Genomic DNA, 17,469 nt, shown 5'->3' with positions numbered 1-17,469 from the left:
CCTGTTCTTTTTCTAGACATTCTCACAATCCCACTCACCCTTATCCGTAAATGAAAAGTGATGATTGATTGCAAACGGCAATAAAAGTAAATCCCTTCAATGCACATTCCTACAACTGACATTTCAATCTAGTGACGACCAGTGAAAGAGACAAGACATTTTACAATTGAGAAACAAATCTGATCAGCTCTACTAAAAAAAAGTTTAATAGCTTTGAAACATTTGTAATTTGTGTAGTCTTTTAAATATAGTTTTTCATAAATTGGTCAACATGACATGGTCCTATATAAAAAAATATTTTTATTCAATATTACCGGAATTTTCGGACTATAAGTCGCACCGGAGTATAAGTCGCAACAGCCATAAAATGCCCAAAAAAGTGAAAAAAAACATATATATGTATATAAGTCGCTCCTGAGTATAAGTCGCCCCCCCACCCAAACTATGAAAAAAAACGCGATTTATAGTCCGAAATTTCTATATATTTTTCTGTCCGCTATTTTCCGCATTAAACTACCATATTTTCTACACTACAAGGCACACTGGATTATAAAGTGCACCTCCATTGATTTTTTTATTTTAGAAATTATTTCATATATACAGGACTGTCTCAGAAAATTTGAATATTGTGATGAAGTTCTTTATTTTCTGTAATGCAATTAAAAAAACAAAAATGTCATACATTCTGAGTTCATTACAAATCAACTGAAATATTGCAAGCCTTTTATTATTTTAACATTGCTGATTATGGCTTACAGTTTAAGAAAACTCAAAAATACTATCTCAAAAAATTTGAATATTTCCTCAGACCAAGTAAAAAAAAAAGATTTATCACAGGAAAACAAAATCAAACATTTGAAAATGTCCATTAATGCACTCGGTACTTGGTTGGGAATCCTTTTGCACAGATTACTGCAACCAATGCGGCGTAGCATGGAGGCAATCAGCCTGTGGCATTGCTGAGGTGTTGTGGATGCCCAGGATGCTTCAATACTGCTATAAAAAATTAGCTCATTTGCATTGTTGGGTCTGGTGTCTTTCAGCGTCTTCACAATACCCCACAAATTCTCTATGGGGTTCAGGTCAGGGGAATTGGCAGGCCAATCGAGGACAGTAATGCCATGGTCAGTACACCATTTACTGGTGGTTTTGGCACTGTGGGCAGGTGCCAGATCATGCTGGAAAATTAAATCATCATCTCCATAGAGCAGACGGAAACATGTAGTGCTCTAAAATCTCTTGGTACACAGCTGCATTTACTCTGGACTTGATGAAACACTTGTTTTCATCTGAAAAGAAGACTTTGGACCACTCTGAAACTATCCAGTGCTTTTCCATAGCCCAAGTCAGACGCTTCTTCCGTTGTCTTGAGTTCAGAAGTCGCTTGACCATGGGAATATACCGTTTTTTTCCATGTATAATGCACCCCCATGTATAATGCGCACGCTAAAAATGGCATGTTGATGCTGGGAAAAAAGCCTGTACCCATGTATAATACGCACCCAATTTTTATTTTTTATTTATTTTTTTTAAGTCCCAATGATCGTCACACACGCAGGGAGGCAATGGGTCCGATTTTTATAGTCTTTGGTATGGTCTTAACTAGGCTGGATGTAATTTTTTTTGTTGGCGTTGATTTCTCCGACTGCCCGTAAAGGCCAAAGTCAAAGTCAAAGTCAAAGTCAAAGTCAGCTTTATTGTCAATCTCTCCACATGCCACAACACACAAAGAGACCGAAATTACGTTTTTCTCTATCCCACGGTGACGAAACACATAACACGATAGACATACAAGTACGCGACACAATATAAAAACAAGAAGGCAGAAATTCAAACAATCAATAGTAAGAGTGATGAATAAATAATAAATAAACAGATAACACAATAAATAAGAGGAGCAAAACGGAGCCAGCAAGCATAGCGCAAAAGTAAAAAACATCATAAACAAAAAAAGCACAAACAATAAATAATAAGAGTAATAATAAATAATAAATAAACAGATAACACAACAAATAAGAGCCAGTGTGCATACAGACAGCACCACCGCGATCAGTGCCGACATGTGAAAAAGGCGTGCGGACGTGAAAAAGGCGGCTCTGTATGGGAGAGACGTTGAAGAGGAATAAAAACACCCTTGGAAACCAAAACTTGCCCCTCGTCGTGACTCGGAGCCGCAACAAATGTTTCGGATTTGTGTAGGGTACATTGTGACAGCAAACGAGCACGTGATCGAGCAAGCGTCTGATACGAGAGCATTGCGTTCGTATGGAGCGTGTTTGAAGTGAACAGCAGAGACGAAAGGAACAAGGCAAAGTGTTGTGAAATAAAATATTACCTGTAATACACATTTTGTTATTTGCTGATTGTATTAAACTATCACATTCATTGTCAGTCAAGAAGAGAAGAGGACTATTCGCATCGGATCCATAGTGCGCATGCGCAGTGATACTGCCTCGGTATGACGTCCGGTCCGCGATGGAGATTAAAAAACAAACAATATTTGACAATAACACACCATCAAGGATTGCACCATCGCATCAAACGATGTGTCGTCAATTATGAATTTTAATGACTAAGTGTGTTGGGCAGGATGGTTGAATGCGATGCGCCATTGACAACAAACAAGAAGAAAGGTGATTTCAAGTTTTGTTTCGAGGGAGATTTGTCATGTCTCGTCCCCAGTTTTGCTATGTGTCTAGGTTGCCATAGTTTCTGTTCGCGTCGCCCCTCCCTTCCTGTGTCACCTCAATCAATGTAACGTGTTTTGTATTTAAGTCCTGTCTGCCCCTCGCTCTCCGTCGGATCATTGCATGTGTTACTGTCATGATGTCTGTTTGGTTTCTGTTCCTGTCTTTGGTAATGTCACCCTGTCTTTTTGTTCCACGTCTTTGTCGGTCAGTCCTGTTGTTGGTTTGGTTTTGTTGTACCATGATTTTCTTGAAAAAATAAAAAAATAAATTGTACCCATGTATAATGCGCACCCCAGATTTTAGGACAATAAATTAGTTAAATTTTGCGCATTATACAAGGAAAAAAACGGTAATAATATTATACAATAAGGCTATTGTAGTCCGTTTCCCGGACACGTCTGTGAACAATGGCTTTTGATACCTGGACTCCAGCTTCAGTCCACTGTCTTTGGAGCGCCCCCAAATTCTGGAAGCGACTCTTCACAATGCTGCTAAGACTGCGGTCATCTCTCTTGGTTGTGCAGCGTTTCCTGCCACAATTCCCCCTTCCAGCAGACTTTTTGTGGATGTGCTTTGAATCTGCACTCTGTGAAAAGCTTGCTCTTTGAGAAATTTCTTTTTGTGTCTTACCCTCCTGGGAGGGTGTCAATGATTGTCCTCTGGACAGCAGTCAGATCAGCAGTCTTCCCCATACTTGTGATTTAGTTTACTGAATCAAGCTGAGTGTTTTTCAAGGCTCTGGAAACCCTTGCAGGTGTTTCGAGTTAATTAGATGATTCAAGTGATTAGTTGAATTCCCTACTAGTATACTTTTTCATGATATTCTAATATTATGAGATAGGATATTTGGGTTTTCTTAAGCTGTATGCCATAATCAGCAAAATTAAAATAATAACAGGCTTGCAAAATCTCAGTTGATTTGTAATGAATCCAGAATGTATGACATTTTTTTTTTTTAATTGTATTACAGAAAATAAAGAACTTCATCACAATATTCTAATTTTCTGAGACAGTCCTGTAGGACGCACTGGATTAAAAGGCGCATAGAATAGGAGCTACTGCATCAAACTGGGGTTGACTAGGGTTGCGGTATGCTGTGCTAAAGGGAATGTCAACCCAGTCAATGAGGTCAAGTCCAGCTCCCTTACCATATGAAAGTGATACGGTTTGGCTTCTTACTTGGTCCAGCAACCTCACTCATTTTTATGGTCATAAACTTTTTTTAGTTAGAAGGAGCGAGTGCGTGCGTTGATGCGTAATCTGTTGATTAGCTTCTTAGCTTTGGTGTCTATGTGCTGCGGTGGGGGGTCACTGTGATTGCCTCACGATAGGCTTACCTGTATGTCAATGAGGCAATGGGATTCGGTTTGGCTTTTTACTTGGTCCAGCAACCCCACTCATTTTGCTGGTCATAAACTTTCTTTGGTTTCAAAGAAAAAAGCGAGTGTGTGCGTTGTTGCGTAATGTGTTCATTAGCTTCTTAGCTTTGGTGTCTGTGTGCTGCGGTGAGGGGGGGTGGTTCAGTGTGACTGCCTCCCGGAATCGAGCGATTCTAGCCTATAGAAAACAAATTTATTTTTAAATGTCATGCGATCGACCTGTAGTATCGCGATAAATGAACCCCGATGTAGCAAGGGATTACTATAATTTGAATTTCAAGTGACGTCAGCAGCGCGGCGCGGCGGTTGTTTACATAAAGGACAAAGATTGATCACGGGATGACGAAGATGACGAAGGGCCCCACGTACTACCGGCATCATTAGCGGCTTTGTTTCTAAGTGACACGGCGGACGAAGAGTTTAAAGGATTTAAGGATTTGGAGTGAGACAGAAGGTTTGAAAAACTACCGTTTTTTTCCGTGTTTAGTGCGCCCCCATGTATAGTACGCACCCCTAATAATGGCATGCTGATGCTGGAAAAAAGCTTGTACCCATGTATAATACGCACCCAATTTTTATGAATTTTTTAAAAAAAAATTTTTTAATTTTTTTATTTTTTTTTTTTAAGTCCCAATGATCGTCACACACGCAGGGAGGCAATGGGTCCCATTTTTATAGTCTTTGGTATGGTCTTAACTAGGCTGGATGTATTTTTTTTTGTTGGCGTTGATTTCTCCGACTGCCCGTAAACGCACCACCGCGCACGGGAAAGAGGCGGCTCTATATGGGAGAGACGTTGAAGAGGAATAAAAACACCCTTGGAAACCAAAACTTGCCCCTCGTCGTGACTCGGAGCCGCAACAAATGTTTCGGATTTGTGTAGGGTACATTGTGAGACAGCAAACGAGCAGGTGATCGAGCAAGCCTTGTCTGATACGAGAGCATTGCGGTCGCGCACCCCTGATTTTAGGACAATAAATTAGTTAAATTTTGCGCACTATACACGGAAAAAAACGGTATTATGGCTTTTACCCACGCCTGGTTCTACTCTAAGGAGCTCTCTTTCACCTCCGTGGATTGAAGTCGGGGGCCGGCGCTCGGCCGGGTGGCTGTCCAGGGACGGTGGATGGGGCTCGGACATGGGTTTTACGCACGCCCGGTCCTACTCTACCGAGCTCTCTTTCACCTCTGTGGATGGAAGTCGGGGGCCGGCGCTCGGCCGGGTAGCTGGGGCTCGGTCATGGCTTTTACGCACGCCCCGGTCCTATTCTATGGACCTCTCTTCCACCTCTGTGGCTGGAAGTCCACGCCGCCACACGCCTGGAAGTTTATTCTGTTAAATAAAGAGCCGTTTACCAAACCCACGTCTTTCCTTGTGCTTTGTTAACGCTACAATATAGTTATATACTAGATCTGTGGAATAACGACGAGGCTGACATCAGGGCTCACGCGCGGCGTTGTTGACAAAGGACGAGGAATTTGATCGATGGATTTAATGATTTAGAGTGCACAGATGGTTTGATATCATCGGCATCACAGTCTCGAAAGACCATAGATTTCTTGTGTCTGGAGGTTAGGTGTTCTTTGCACAGCGTCCGCTGTGGCTGGTGAGCCTCTCCAGTGCGCAAGAAGCCTGGGCAAGTTTTATGGAAGCCTTGAGTTTCCCAGGCATCATGGCTTCCCTCTCGGCCTTCCTGTTGTCATCCAAAGGAACGGTGAACCGATACATTTGGCATCAGGTTGGCTGCAGGAGTTGCCAGAACAATGTTTTTTTTTAAAGCATGAGTCTGCCTAACGGAGTCCGAGCCGGGTTTCCTGTCGGGGTTTGCTCCCTTAGCCTTTTTGTTCCAGACGATACCCACAAGGCAGCGGGGTGCTATTTTCCCCATAGCTGGGACAGTGGTTAGCGGGCGCCAGGACATCCACATGCCGGTGGGCCTGTACATCACGCCTAGGGGCCCACTGTTGCTCCCCCGATCGATCCCCTGCAATTTGGCCTGGAGCCGTGAGGCACCCAATTACCATGTGTGGCCACGAGGAGGCATGCAGAAGTCTTGACGGTGGAGAGGCTATGTACCGGCTGAGGAGACTTACGCACTCGGCTCCTCTTTTCGCCCCCGGAAACAGGGGGCTAGCCGGCGGCAGTAGCTGAAAGCAGAAGGTAGCAAGCAGGAAGAAGCATGCAACATGCACTAACTACGAGCACTACTACTGCACTTCGCATCACAATGCCCTGTGTGCAACCACACACACACACTAAAGTATAGTTTGATAATACTATTTGTCAGGTTTATTTCAATGACTGAATAACTATTAAGAGAAGAGCAACAGCAAACAAACCACAAGTGAGACAGAATATTAAGTCTTTTCTCGCGAGGAGAACGATAGAGAGAGGAAACTCGGTTACAATCTCCATCAATTCTGAGTTCTCCCTCCACGTGCTCCTCTGTTTAATGTTTTGGTTGCCCTGGTTACAGAGGCGTTGCTACACTAAAGGGAGGGGAGATTGTGTCTGTAGCAACGTTGATTAGCTAAGGAATGTAGTGTGGTGTGAATTAGCACTTCATTGTCGGCCCGTGACCCCCGCAGAGTTTGTCCATCTGTTTTTCTCCAGTTGTTGGCCGAGCCGTTCTCGAGTGTGATCAGATAACTTGAATTGCCGCTTTTCCTGTGGAACAATGCAACTAAACCTTGGCTAGACTTTATCTACTTAGTAAATTAACACTCAATAACAATGAGTGACTTGTCCGAAACATTTAAACAAGACTTGAGTAAATATGGGATAACTTGTACGCAACCACTTCAAACTGTGTTTACCTCTTACAGAAACAAAAACACACAGATAACATAAGGACAGGAAGGACACATATGGCTGACAGAGATCAAAAGACTTCCCTCTCACTAAAGAGAAAGAACCTAGATAAAAGGAAAGCCATAAACTCGTAAATGACAAGGCTTTACTTAAATTATTCCAACATTTCCCCCCTGTTTATCCCATATTTGCTCAATGTTTATATTACCAAAGAACAACCACTTCTCTCGATTTTCGGTTGTCGGATCACAAGTATGAGCACAAATGAGTTCACACCAAAAAAAAGGATAAATGTTGCGATATTATCATTCGGAAACACACAGATCTGGGAAAAAGTCTGTAAACTCAAGTGCAAAAACTGCATCATCATCATCGTTATCATCAACATGCTGCCGTTCAGACATTAGGCATACCCGGGCCATCTCGTCGTCCATGGGCGAGATTGCTGTAGTGATAAGACGATTAAACAGAGCACGGAGACATGGAATACAACAACATCCACACAAGGTGAGTATAGCAGTAATTGAGGACACAAGGGCTTTATACTTCCCAGAAGCAGTCATCCACTTGTTGTGCTCTTTCATCCTCGCGTTGAGGGATTGCAAGTTTGCAATCATCTTCGTCAGGCTCCCATCAGGGGCGGTGTCATTCTGGATGAAGGTGCAGCATTGTTCCCTGAACATTGCGCAGACCCTTCCTTTCCCAGACAACAACATAACAAGAGCATTACTGTTCTGGATTGACATTAGGGAAGGCGTGGCTAGCTGTTCGTGCACTGCCTCAAGTCCCGCTTGTGTCCGTTTGCCCAATTTCTGCATGTTGCAATGGATGCAATTTATCCTGTCAACGTTCTTGTTCATCGTCCACCAGCAGCAAATGGAGGACTCCCATCCCACTGCAATTTGGTCAATTAATTCTTATTCATCAGGAACTCCTCTGGGGACTCTAATTGCATCAATTTCAGTCAAATCATCGCCGCCTCTCAAATTCAAAGATATTATGTTTTTGTTTTTTCCAGCTTTTTCCCAGATCTTGGCATGTCGGTACATATACAATTTTGGTTGACTACATTCTCTAAAAGCAATGGCTTCTTTTTTCTTTCTTCAATGGATATTACTATATAGAATGCTCTGTCACGCATCTTACAATCCAATCGACGTGATAGACTTCACACGATCTTTGATCAATGGTGACGGTAGAACATAAAGCAACGGTCGCAAACCCATACACATGACATATTCAATTGTCTTTACAGCTTGTTTTGCCATTAGCAATCAATCGTTTCGTTTAGCAGTTTATTCTTATACTAGTTACCTGAAACAAATTATCCACATTCACTTTAGATATATTCATCCCATTCGTTAACATCTAGAGCGGTCGTTGACAAAATATACATATAAACATCATACTCTCATGGCAGTCCAGATCTGACACAGCAGATCATCCTGCAAAGGTCAAATCGATCTTTTAAATTGCTACAATGCAGCATAATTAAAAATGTTTTTTGGAGTGATCAATATAAGTTGTTCACTCATCTCTCCCCTACTCATTATGACTTAGTTCCCACAAATACCATATTGCTGAAGTTAACAAAGTGGCAACAAACCACCACCTTACATGCAATAACGTCATTGTTCCGTTTTCTTGTTCCCGGCATTTCTCTAAGAGGTAAGGCTCCCTTTGGGTCACTTTTTCCCGATTGAACGTTACCTCAAAAGAAATTACCCTTTTGTAATTTCCAAGGACTACCTCAACTGACCTTTCTGCTATTTTAATGGCAGTTGATGTAATTATCAATATTCAATGTGGCCCTTCCCCCTTGGAAGAACACCAGCGTTTTGTTTTCAATGCTCTTAATGAGAACGTGCTTTGTTCTTTTTGACTTTAATATATTAATTATAAATATAAAATGTAAATGCCAAATTTAAATCATCCTTAGTTTTCCACTTGGTTTTAAAACATGGTAATCTATATTGTCGCCCAAACAATTTTTCATACGGGGTTAAACCCACAGTACTTGTAAAATGTATGTACAGCTTGACCAGGTCTAAACATTTTGTCCATGATCTTCCATTTTTCCCATGCACATTTTCACACTTTATACCAGTTCTGTCACGAGAATTAATTTTCAAAATCCCATATCTCGGTATTATTATTATTATTATTATTTTTACATAACGTTTTTGCCACTGTTAAGGCATTCAGTGTTTTTGTTGAAGCCAATTCAAACCATTTTGAGAATGCATCTATTATGACCAGGCATTATAACCCTGTGGATTGTGTTTAGCACATGTTAAACAAGCTCTACAATTTTTAAAAAAAAATTATTTTATTTTCTTTTGTTTTGAAATTTTTTTGAATATGAATCAAATCCGTATGTTGTATAAAGCTGACTGACCTGCCCCACTATCCCTCCTCTTGAGCCATGTGACATACAACCATGGCTCAATATTGCTGCCAATTGGTATAGGTTCTTTGGTAGGATAGGTCTGTCCTCTGGTCATTTATAGATGCCATTCTCTACTCTTGCCCCTTTTGTCCATGATTGAATTTCAATCTATGGACTTTGTCGCTGCACATCTTTAAAAATGTTTCAGTAATTCAATCCGCTTCTTGTGTGTATAAAATTTGAAACGTCTTTTGCAGCTATGCGGTTCCGTCCGCAAGCTTGTTACCTCTTGACACCTTATCAGTCTCGTGCGTGCCCTGCACACGTGCACATAGCTATTTGTCGTGGCAATTGGACTGCTTCCACAACTAGCCTAGTTGTAGTTTCTTGTAGTTTCTTTTCAATCAGTTTCTCATCGTTTATCACAAGAATCTTAGTAATTTGAACAAAAGTCAAAAAGTATGTTTTATTTTACTCAATTGTACGATTTAGAGAATCCATATGTAGTAAAGCGTTGTATTACTACATATGATTTCATCTTCATTTAATTTTGACACACCTTTCAAAATGCTTCTCAGTGTCCCAGTGCACACATGCTTTGCGTGTGTAACTGGTTGTTTCAACCCGTGTTCCACATCCTAATCTTTCCTTCCTCAAGGTGTCAAACCAATCCACTAATTGGAAAAGATAAAAATCAACAAATTAACCATCAATAAATTAATATAATAGTTAATTGTTGTTGTTTCTTAACTTTAACTAACTCAATCACTCTCTTATCCTCAAATGTAAAAACTTGTGTAGTCCTTACACAACCAATCGACTATTTCTTCTAAATTTAGCTTTGAAATGTTGTTATTTAATAATTTTGCTTCATCCAATTCCAGAAAGCAAGTTCTTTCCAGCTCTCAAATTTGGTTTCATCAGGGATAGGCATTAATGCAGTGTGGACCAGTTCCTGCCCACAAATAATTGCTTGCCTTTCTGTTCTTCTTATTTTCACAAAATTGCTTTTGTTTTGCGGTGCAAATCATATAGACTACAATCTAGTAAATTCTTTTGTGCACCTACATTAGCCAATTTCAACACATAACACTGACGGCACACAGACAACACAAAAACTTACAGCAGAGACACAGCTCACAAACGATACAAACAAACAACGCTGCGCAAACGTCATCCTCTATTTTGACGTTTCGGTTATACTTTTGTTTTCTCATCAGTGCCTTTTATCCTTCATGCAAATATTGTCACATCTTCCTCAAGCATCACCCTGCTTCAAATATTCAAACATTCTCTGAGAAACTCACACTTTCCTTGCTTCGCCCGCAGCCACAGCACCGCTCGTGCGAGGGGTGGGGGCGCAGCATCAATGTTGATTAGTCACAGGCTGGCCATTTCCTGCAACAACCATGATGCCGGCCCACCGCCCACACGAGCATAGCAAAGGCCCACGCGGACAGCCCCGCCCCGCGACAACGCGCGAGCGCAGGCACGCTTATCAGTTTCACCTTCTCAAAGGGCAGGCCAACTTTGCCGTTGCCCTCCCCCATCATGTTCACCTTCAACATCTTTCAGTCTTCTACACAACATTTGCTGTCTCTTATTCCCATCCTATCAAGCCACCGTTCTCGTAACTCTCTGCCACACACACCTTATTTTCTCTATTGCACACACCTTGCTCATCTCAGTTTCTCCAACCAACTCAAACACATCATCGTCCACTTCTCAATTTCCCTATTATTGGTCAACAGCCTCCAGAACATTCTCCATTACTGATTTCTTCCATAGAACACACATCTCACTCGCACTCATACGCACACCCATTCATGAGGATCCTCCGCACTAAGAACACCTTTTTGCTCGTATTACTTGTCAGATTTATTCTCCATTTTACTTTTAGAAGCTATTTGTAATTCCTTTCCATTTATTTTGCAAATTTTAACTTCAGTGTTACTTTATATTACTTTATCCTTTTAACATAAATATCTCCTTATATTTAAGCTAATTTCTCCTTAATTTTGGCAGCCAGGTTCCCACTTCATTACATGGAAACCTGATCTGATTTGATTTTGGCCTAGTCATAGTGTTTTCTGTTAATTTGTGCAGTCACGTGCCATGTGACCGTTTTCTCCGCAATTCCAGCATTTTATTAGAGGTTGCACAACTCCTCTTCCTCGGCCTCTAAAGCCTCCTTTAGACATTGCTCGCCCTCTCTGGCCTTTCTGTCCTCTGCCTGCATTTTGGTAAAAAGTGTCACTATCCTGGTCTACCAGAAAAGTGTGTTTTGAAGCTTTCATTTGTTTTCATTTTTGTTTGTCTATTACTACTCTTTCTGCATGGAGGGCATGATTTATGTATCCCTCCCGCTATGATCTTTAGTTTTGAATTTGTAGCATGTATTTTCTCTACGTGCTTCTATACTTTCTCTAGACTTCTCCCTTCTTCTCTAACTCTGTAAATTTTGGTTTTCTCTTGCCTGCCTACTGTTAGGCCCAGTCTCATCATCTTCCTACCTGCAATACAGTGCTTTCTGAGCTCTCTCTCTTTCCCTCTCTCTTTCTCTCTCTCTCTTTCTCTCTCTCTTTCTCTCTCTCTTTCTCTCGCTCTTTCTCTCTCTCTCTTTCTCTCTCTCTCCCAAAACACTACATCATCAGATGCCTTCTTTAATTTCTTTAAGATTTATTTATGTTGTTTTGTTTAAGGCACCTCTCGGTCCTAATAATTTGGTTGTCCCTCAAATTTATATTTTTTAACCCATTTATCGAAATCTTTTTTTTTTTTTTTTTTTAATCGGTTGGGATCCTGCCTTTCAATTATTTTCCAATCTTTGCATTTTAGTTCATGTCGGGGTAGGGACTTTCGCTTACTATTTAAGAGGAGCGCTCAAATGAGATCACTCTCAGTCAAACCGTTCACAAGCATACCACGCGCGTTTTTTTTTTTAAGAACAGAGGAGTCTGCCCCTCCTGCTGCGGAATTTAACTAACATAAAACGTTAGGGGGCTCCACATCCGCCCCTGCAGAATTTAACTGTTTCTAGTTGTACTTGATAGGGTCTAGAATTCTCAAGGTTTTATTGTTTTGTTTTTTTAATAACAGAGGAGTCCGCCCCTCCTGCTGCAGAATTTAACTAGCTTGAAAGCTAGGGGGCTCCACATCCGCCCCTGCGGAATTTAACTGTTTCTATTTAATAGAATTAATATTCCTACTCACGGTCTGCTGATTCTCTTCCTCGGAAGATCTCGTCAACCCTCCCGGTGTCCAGCCGGACTGATCGAGACAGTCCCGTCAAAGGGCTTTTGTTTTACCTCGGCCGAGGATTGTCACCTGCGTCGAAGAGCCCGCTGGAACCGTTCAAGGCGTGTCGAGATCCCGGACGAGCCCCCAATTTCTGTCAGGTTTATTTCAATGACTGAATAACTATTAAGAGAAGAGCAACAGCAAACAAACCACAAGTGAGACAGAATATTAAGTCTTTTCTCGCGAGGAGAACGATAGAGAGAGGAAACTCGGTTACAATCTCCATCAATTCTGAGTTCTCCCTCCACGTGCTCCTCTATTTAATGTTTTGGTTGCCCTGGTTACAGAGGCGTTGCTACACTAAAGGGAGGGGAGATTGTGTCTGTAGCAACGTTGATTAGCTAAGGAATGTAGTGTGGTGTGAATTAGCACTTCATTGTCGGCCCGTGACCCCCGCAGAGTTTGTCCATCTGTTTTTCTCCAGTTGTTGGCCGAGCCGTTCTCGAGTGTGATCAGATAACTTGAATTGCCGCTTTTCCTGTGGAACAATGCAACTAAACCTTGGCTAGACTTTATCTACTTAGTAAATTAACACTCAATAACAATGAGTGACTTGTCCGAAACATTTAAACAAGACTTGAGTAAATATGGGATAACTTGTACGCAACCACTTCAAACTGTGTTTACCTCTTACAGAAACAAAAACACACAGATAACATAAGGACAGGAAGGACACATATGGCTGACAGAGATCAAAAGACTTCCCTCTCACTAAAGAGAAAGAACCTAGATAAAAGGAAAGCCATAAACTCGTAAATGACAAGGCTTTACTTAAATTATTCCAACACTATTGCTTTTATAATAGTTATTTGATATCTAATTTATATATCGTTATATGGGCCTGTGGAATATTTTGAAGTGCAAGCGCCGTCAGCTGCGCGCACCCATCGTTGACAAAGGACGATCAATGGATTTAATGATTTGGAGTGATACAGCTGGTTTGATAACATTATTGCTTATATAATAGTTATTTGATATATAGTTTATATATCGTTATCTGGGCCTGTGGAATATTTTGAAGTGCAAACGCCGTCAGCGGCGCGCACGCATTGTTGACAAAAGACGATCGATGGATTTAATGAATTGGAGTGACACAGATGGTTTTATTAACGTGTTATTTATGTAATCATTTTTTTAATAACTCTGAATTTTACGTCCGGGCCGTTGGCAGCTCTTCGTTTGTGTTGTTGTGTCACGTTAGCATACCTATTGTTTAGCCCAGGGGTGGGCAAACCTTTTGACTCGCGGGCCGAACTGGGTTCTAAATTTGGACCGGAGGGCCGAACCAGGAGCAGATGGACGTAGTGTTTGTGTGAAGTAATATAAGCGACCTGTAAAGGTCATTGCATAAATATTTTGGCCTTTAGTAGGTAGTAAAGCATGGATATTCCAAACAAGTTTTTTGAAAACAAATGCATTTATTAACAGCATTAAAAAAAAAAAAAACACAAAAAAACTGCTATCAGTGATTCTCATAAAATACGACACTGTTATTATGAGTAACAGTCTCCATCACTTCAGTGCCTGCAGGTCAGATTAATGAAAGATGTTTATCTTATGAGATCACATCAAACGGCGAACATTCTGACCAAATATATCATCTTGAAGAATCGGTGAAAGCATACATCCAAATAAAGTACCGTTTTTTTCCGTGTATAGTGCGCAAAATTTAACTAATTTATCGTCCTAAAATCTGGGCTGCGCATTATACATGGGTACAAATATATATATATTTTTTTAAAAGTCCCAATGCTCGTCACACACGCAGGGAGGCAATGGGTCCCATTTTTATAGTCTTTGGTATGGTCTTAACTAGGCTGGATGTAATTTTTTTTGTTGGCGTTGATTTCTCCGACTGTTCGTAAACGCACCACCGCGCTCCGTTTAGAAAGTACATCAAGACTTTAAAAATATCTTCTAAATTTCAGCGACGGCTCTGTCACAATAATGCGGCCAGCGCGGTGCAGTTGGGCGGTCGGCGGCGCGCTACGGTTGAGCGTTCTCTCTCGCGCTCTCTCTCTCGCTCTCTCTCTCGCTCTCGCACACACGCAAACCGGATATCATACGGAGGCCGCCATTACAGATGCGCAGAACGGATGCGCAAGACACGTCAGCTATATAAAGAGCGAGAGTTCAGTTCTCTACCTAAATCCGTATTACAGGTAATATTTTATTTCACAACACTTTGCCTTGTTCCTTTCTTCTCTGCTGTTCACTTCAAACACGCTCCATGCGACCGCAATGCTCTCGTATCAGACGCTTGCTCGATCACCTGCTCGTTTGCTGTCTGTCGCAATGTACCCTACACAAATCCGAAACATTTGTTGCGGCTCCGAGTCACGACGAGGGGCAAGTTTTGGTTTCCAAGGGTGTTCTTATTCCTCTTAAACGTCTCTCCCATACAGAGCCGCCTCTTTCCCGTGCGCGCACGGAGCGCGGTGGTGCGTTTACGGGCAGTCGGAGAAATCAACGCCAACAAAAAAAAATTACATCCAGCCTAGTTAAGACCATACCAAAGACTATAAAAATGGGACCCATTGCCTCCCTGCGTGTGTGACGATCATTGGGACTTAAAAAAAAAAAAAAAAATTTTTTAAAATTGGGTGCGTATTATACATGGGTACAAGCTTTTTTCCAGCATCAGCATGCCATTTTAAGGGTGCGTATTATACATGGGGGCGCACTATACACGGAAAAAAACGGTAATTAAAAGGGCAACACGGTGAGGGGTATCTGAGAATCAGAGCAGAGTTTTAACTCACAAACACCTGGTAACAGAGGTGAGGAAACGGGAAACACTTCCTTCAAGTAAGCTTTAAGAACTTTACAGGTTAAGATTAGTCGCAAACAGGTGGTGCATCAATGTCCTTGAGCATCCTGCATTGTTTGAAAATGAGAATGGTCGCTAGTTTTAATCCCTGCTATGTGTACAAATCATATTCAAAATGCATTTTTTTACAACAAACTTGAGAGCCTCCCCTTCATTTTCAGTGGGAACAGTGTTGTTGGTCTCCCTTTTTTGCTAGTGCGTCATAGTCTGGAGTAAAATTTGTTGTGGCAATTCTTAGGAGAGATCCGAGGTGTTCGTCCGTTTACCTCGATCTGTGACGGGTTGATGTTGATGTTCATGTGGCTGAACGTCACGTCGCGTACGTCGAGCCAAATTGGCCACTCTTTTTTAAACACTCGGCACTGTGTCCACCTTGCTTTTCCTTGGGCGACTCATTTCAATAGAACGATTCGAGGGGAAGGTTTGTGGGTGGCTTTAGCGTAAAACTGTATCTGAAAGCTCAGCGCGCGAATTACAAGAATGCTGTCGTCACAGCCCACGCTCTAAATTCGGGACTGATACAAATAGAGCGCGAGTGCGCCGTGTCCGTACTACTGAGTACGTACACGCACATGTGAGTGTGCACCGAGCTTTCTGACACGGCTTCCAGTAGTAAATGCGCAGGCGAGCGGTTCCCCATCTACTGGGGAAATGCAGTCATTGCAGGCTAAATGACCCAAAAAAATGTTTAATAATACAATTTATTCAGGGTTGGCGGGCCGGAATAAACGGTCCCGTGGGCCGGATGTGGCCCGCGGGCCGTAGTTTGCCCACCCCTGGTTTAGCTTGTTGTTGCTCGTTCATGACTGTTCTTGGTGTTGGATTTTGTCGAATAAATTGTCCCCCAAAATGCGACTTATACTCCGCAGCGACTTATATATGGGTTTTTCTTTTCACTTTTTTGGGCATTTTATGGTAGATGCGACTTGTACTCCGGAGCGATTTATAGTCCAAAAATTACGGTAGTTAACTTCGGTGATTGCCGTAATGCTGAAAGCGACGCGTCCTTGTTATTTACTAGTCGTACTAAAACGTGCTGAAATGTTTGGCAGAGCTCTGTATACAACCAGTATGGATCAACAAATTTATCAACTGATCCATGTATAAGGCGCTGTGCATTATAAGATGCACTGTGGTTTTTTGAGTTAATTTTAAGTTTTTAAGTGCGCCTTGTAGTGCAGAAAATACGGTAATAAGGAATACACATTGTTAATGTGGTAAATGAATATTCTAGCTGCAAACACCTGTTTTTTAATGCAATATTTGCATGGATGTTTAAAGGCCTATTTACAGCAATCACTCCCCCGGTGTTCTAATGGTCCATTTTATTTTCTAATTGTGTTCTTTTTTTTTTTTTTTTTCCAAAGTCAAAGTCAGCTTTATTGTCAATCTCTCCACATGTCACAACACACAAAGAGACCGAAATTACGTTTTTCTCTATCCCACGGTGACGAGACACATAACACAATAGACATACATGTACGCGACACAATATAAAAACAAGAAGGCAAAAATTCTACCAATCAATAGTAAGAGTGATGAATAAATAATAAATAAACAGATAACACAATAAATAATGGAGCTTTATCTTTGTTAATATTAATATTAGAAAACACGTGCATTTATTTTGGTTTTCATGGAAAACACAAACGTGTCACCCCAAACCTTTGAACAGCAGTGTATTGCGAACTCAGACGCTAAGTGTGGATATATATGACTAATTCAGACATTATGTGTGAATTACTAACTCAAAATGGATGCTGATACGATTCACTTACGGCTTTATCTTTGTTAATTGTCTTGTCACTGCTTATTAACGTTACCATCAGATAATGCTGAGGACATAGAGCTAACACTATGCTGCATATGCGTGTCTCCTCGTGACTTGACCGCATTTTTTTTTGTTTTTTTTTTCCTTAAAAAGGGACAGCGTGGTACAGCAAGCTCGGGTGTTTAAAAGAAAACGTTTCGAGATAGACGCGCTGTTGATGAACAAAGGCTCTGACAGTCTGTAACAGAACAGATTCAATGTGCCTCACTTTGTCTGAAATTAAAAACAAAATTAAAAT

General features: G+C 41.3%; 1 protein-coding gene across 5 annotated transcripts in view; it reads left to right on the top strand.

Annotated features, from left to right (window-relative positions):
• LOC133152632 (mitochondrial carrier homolog 2-like) overlaps positions 1–17,469 on the top strand; it is a 120,689-nt gene that overhangs the window by 47,033 nt on the left and 56,187 nt on the right. The gene's annotated exons all lie outside the window — the stretch shown is intronic.

This window comes from Syngnathus typhle, linkage group LG4 (assembly GCF_033458585.1).
Source record: "Syngnathus typhle isolate RoL2023-S1 ecotype Sweden linkage group LG4, RoL_Styp_1.0, whole genome shotgun sequence".
NCBI lineage: Eukaryota > Metazoa > Chordata > Actinopteri > Syngnathiformes > Syngnathidae > Syngnathus > Syngnathus typhle.
Note: the sequence above shows the minus strand (reverse complement) of the source record. Positions and strands in the feature narration are given on the sequence as shown.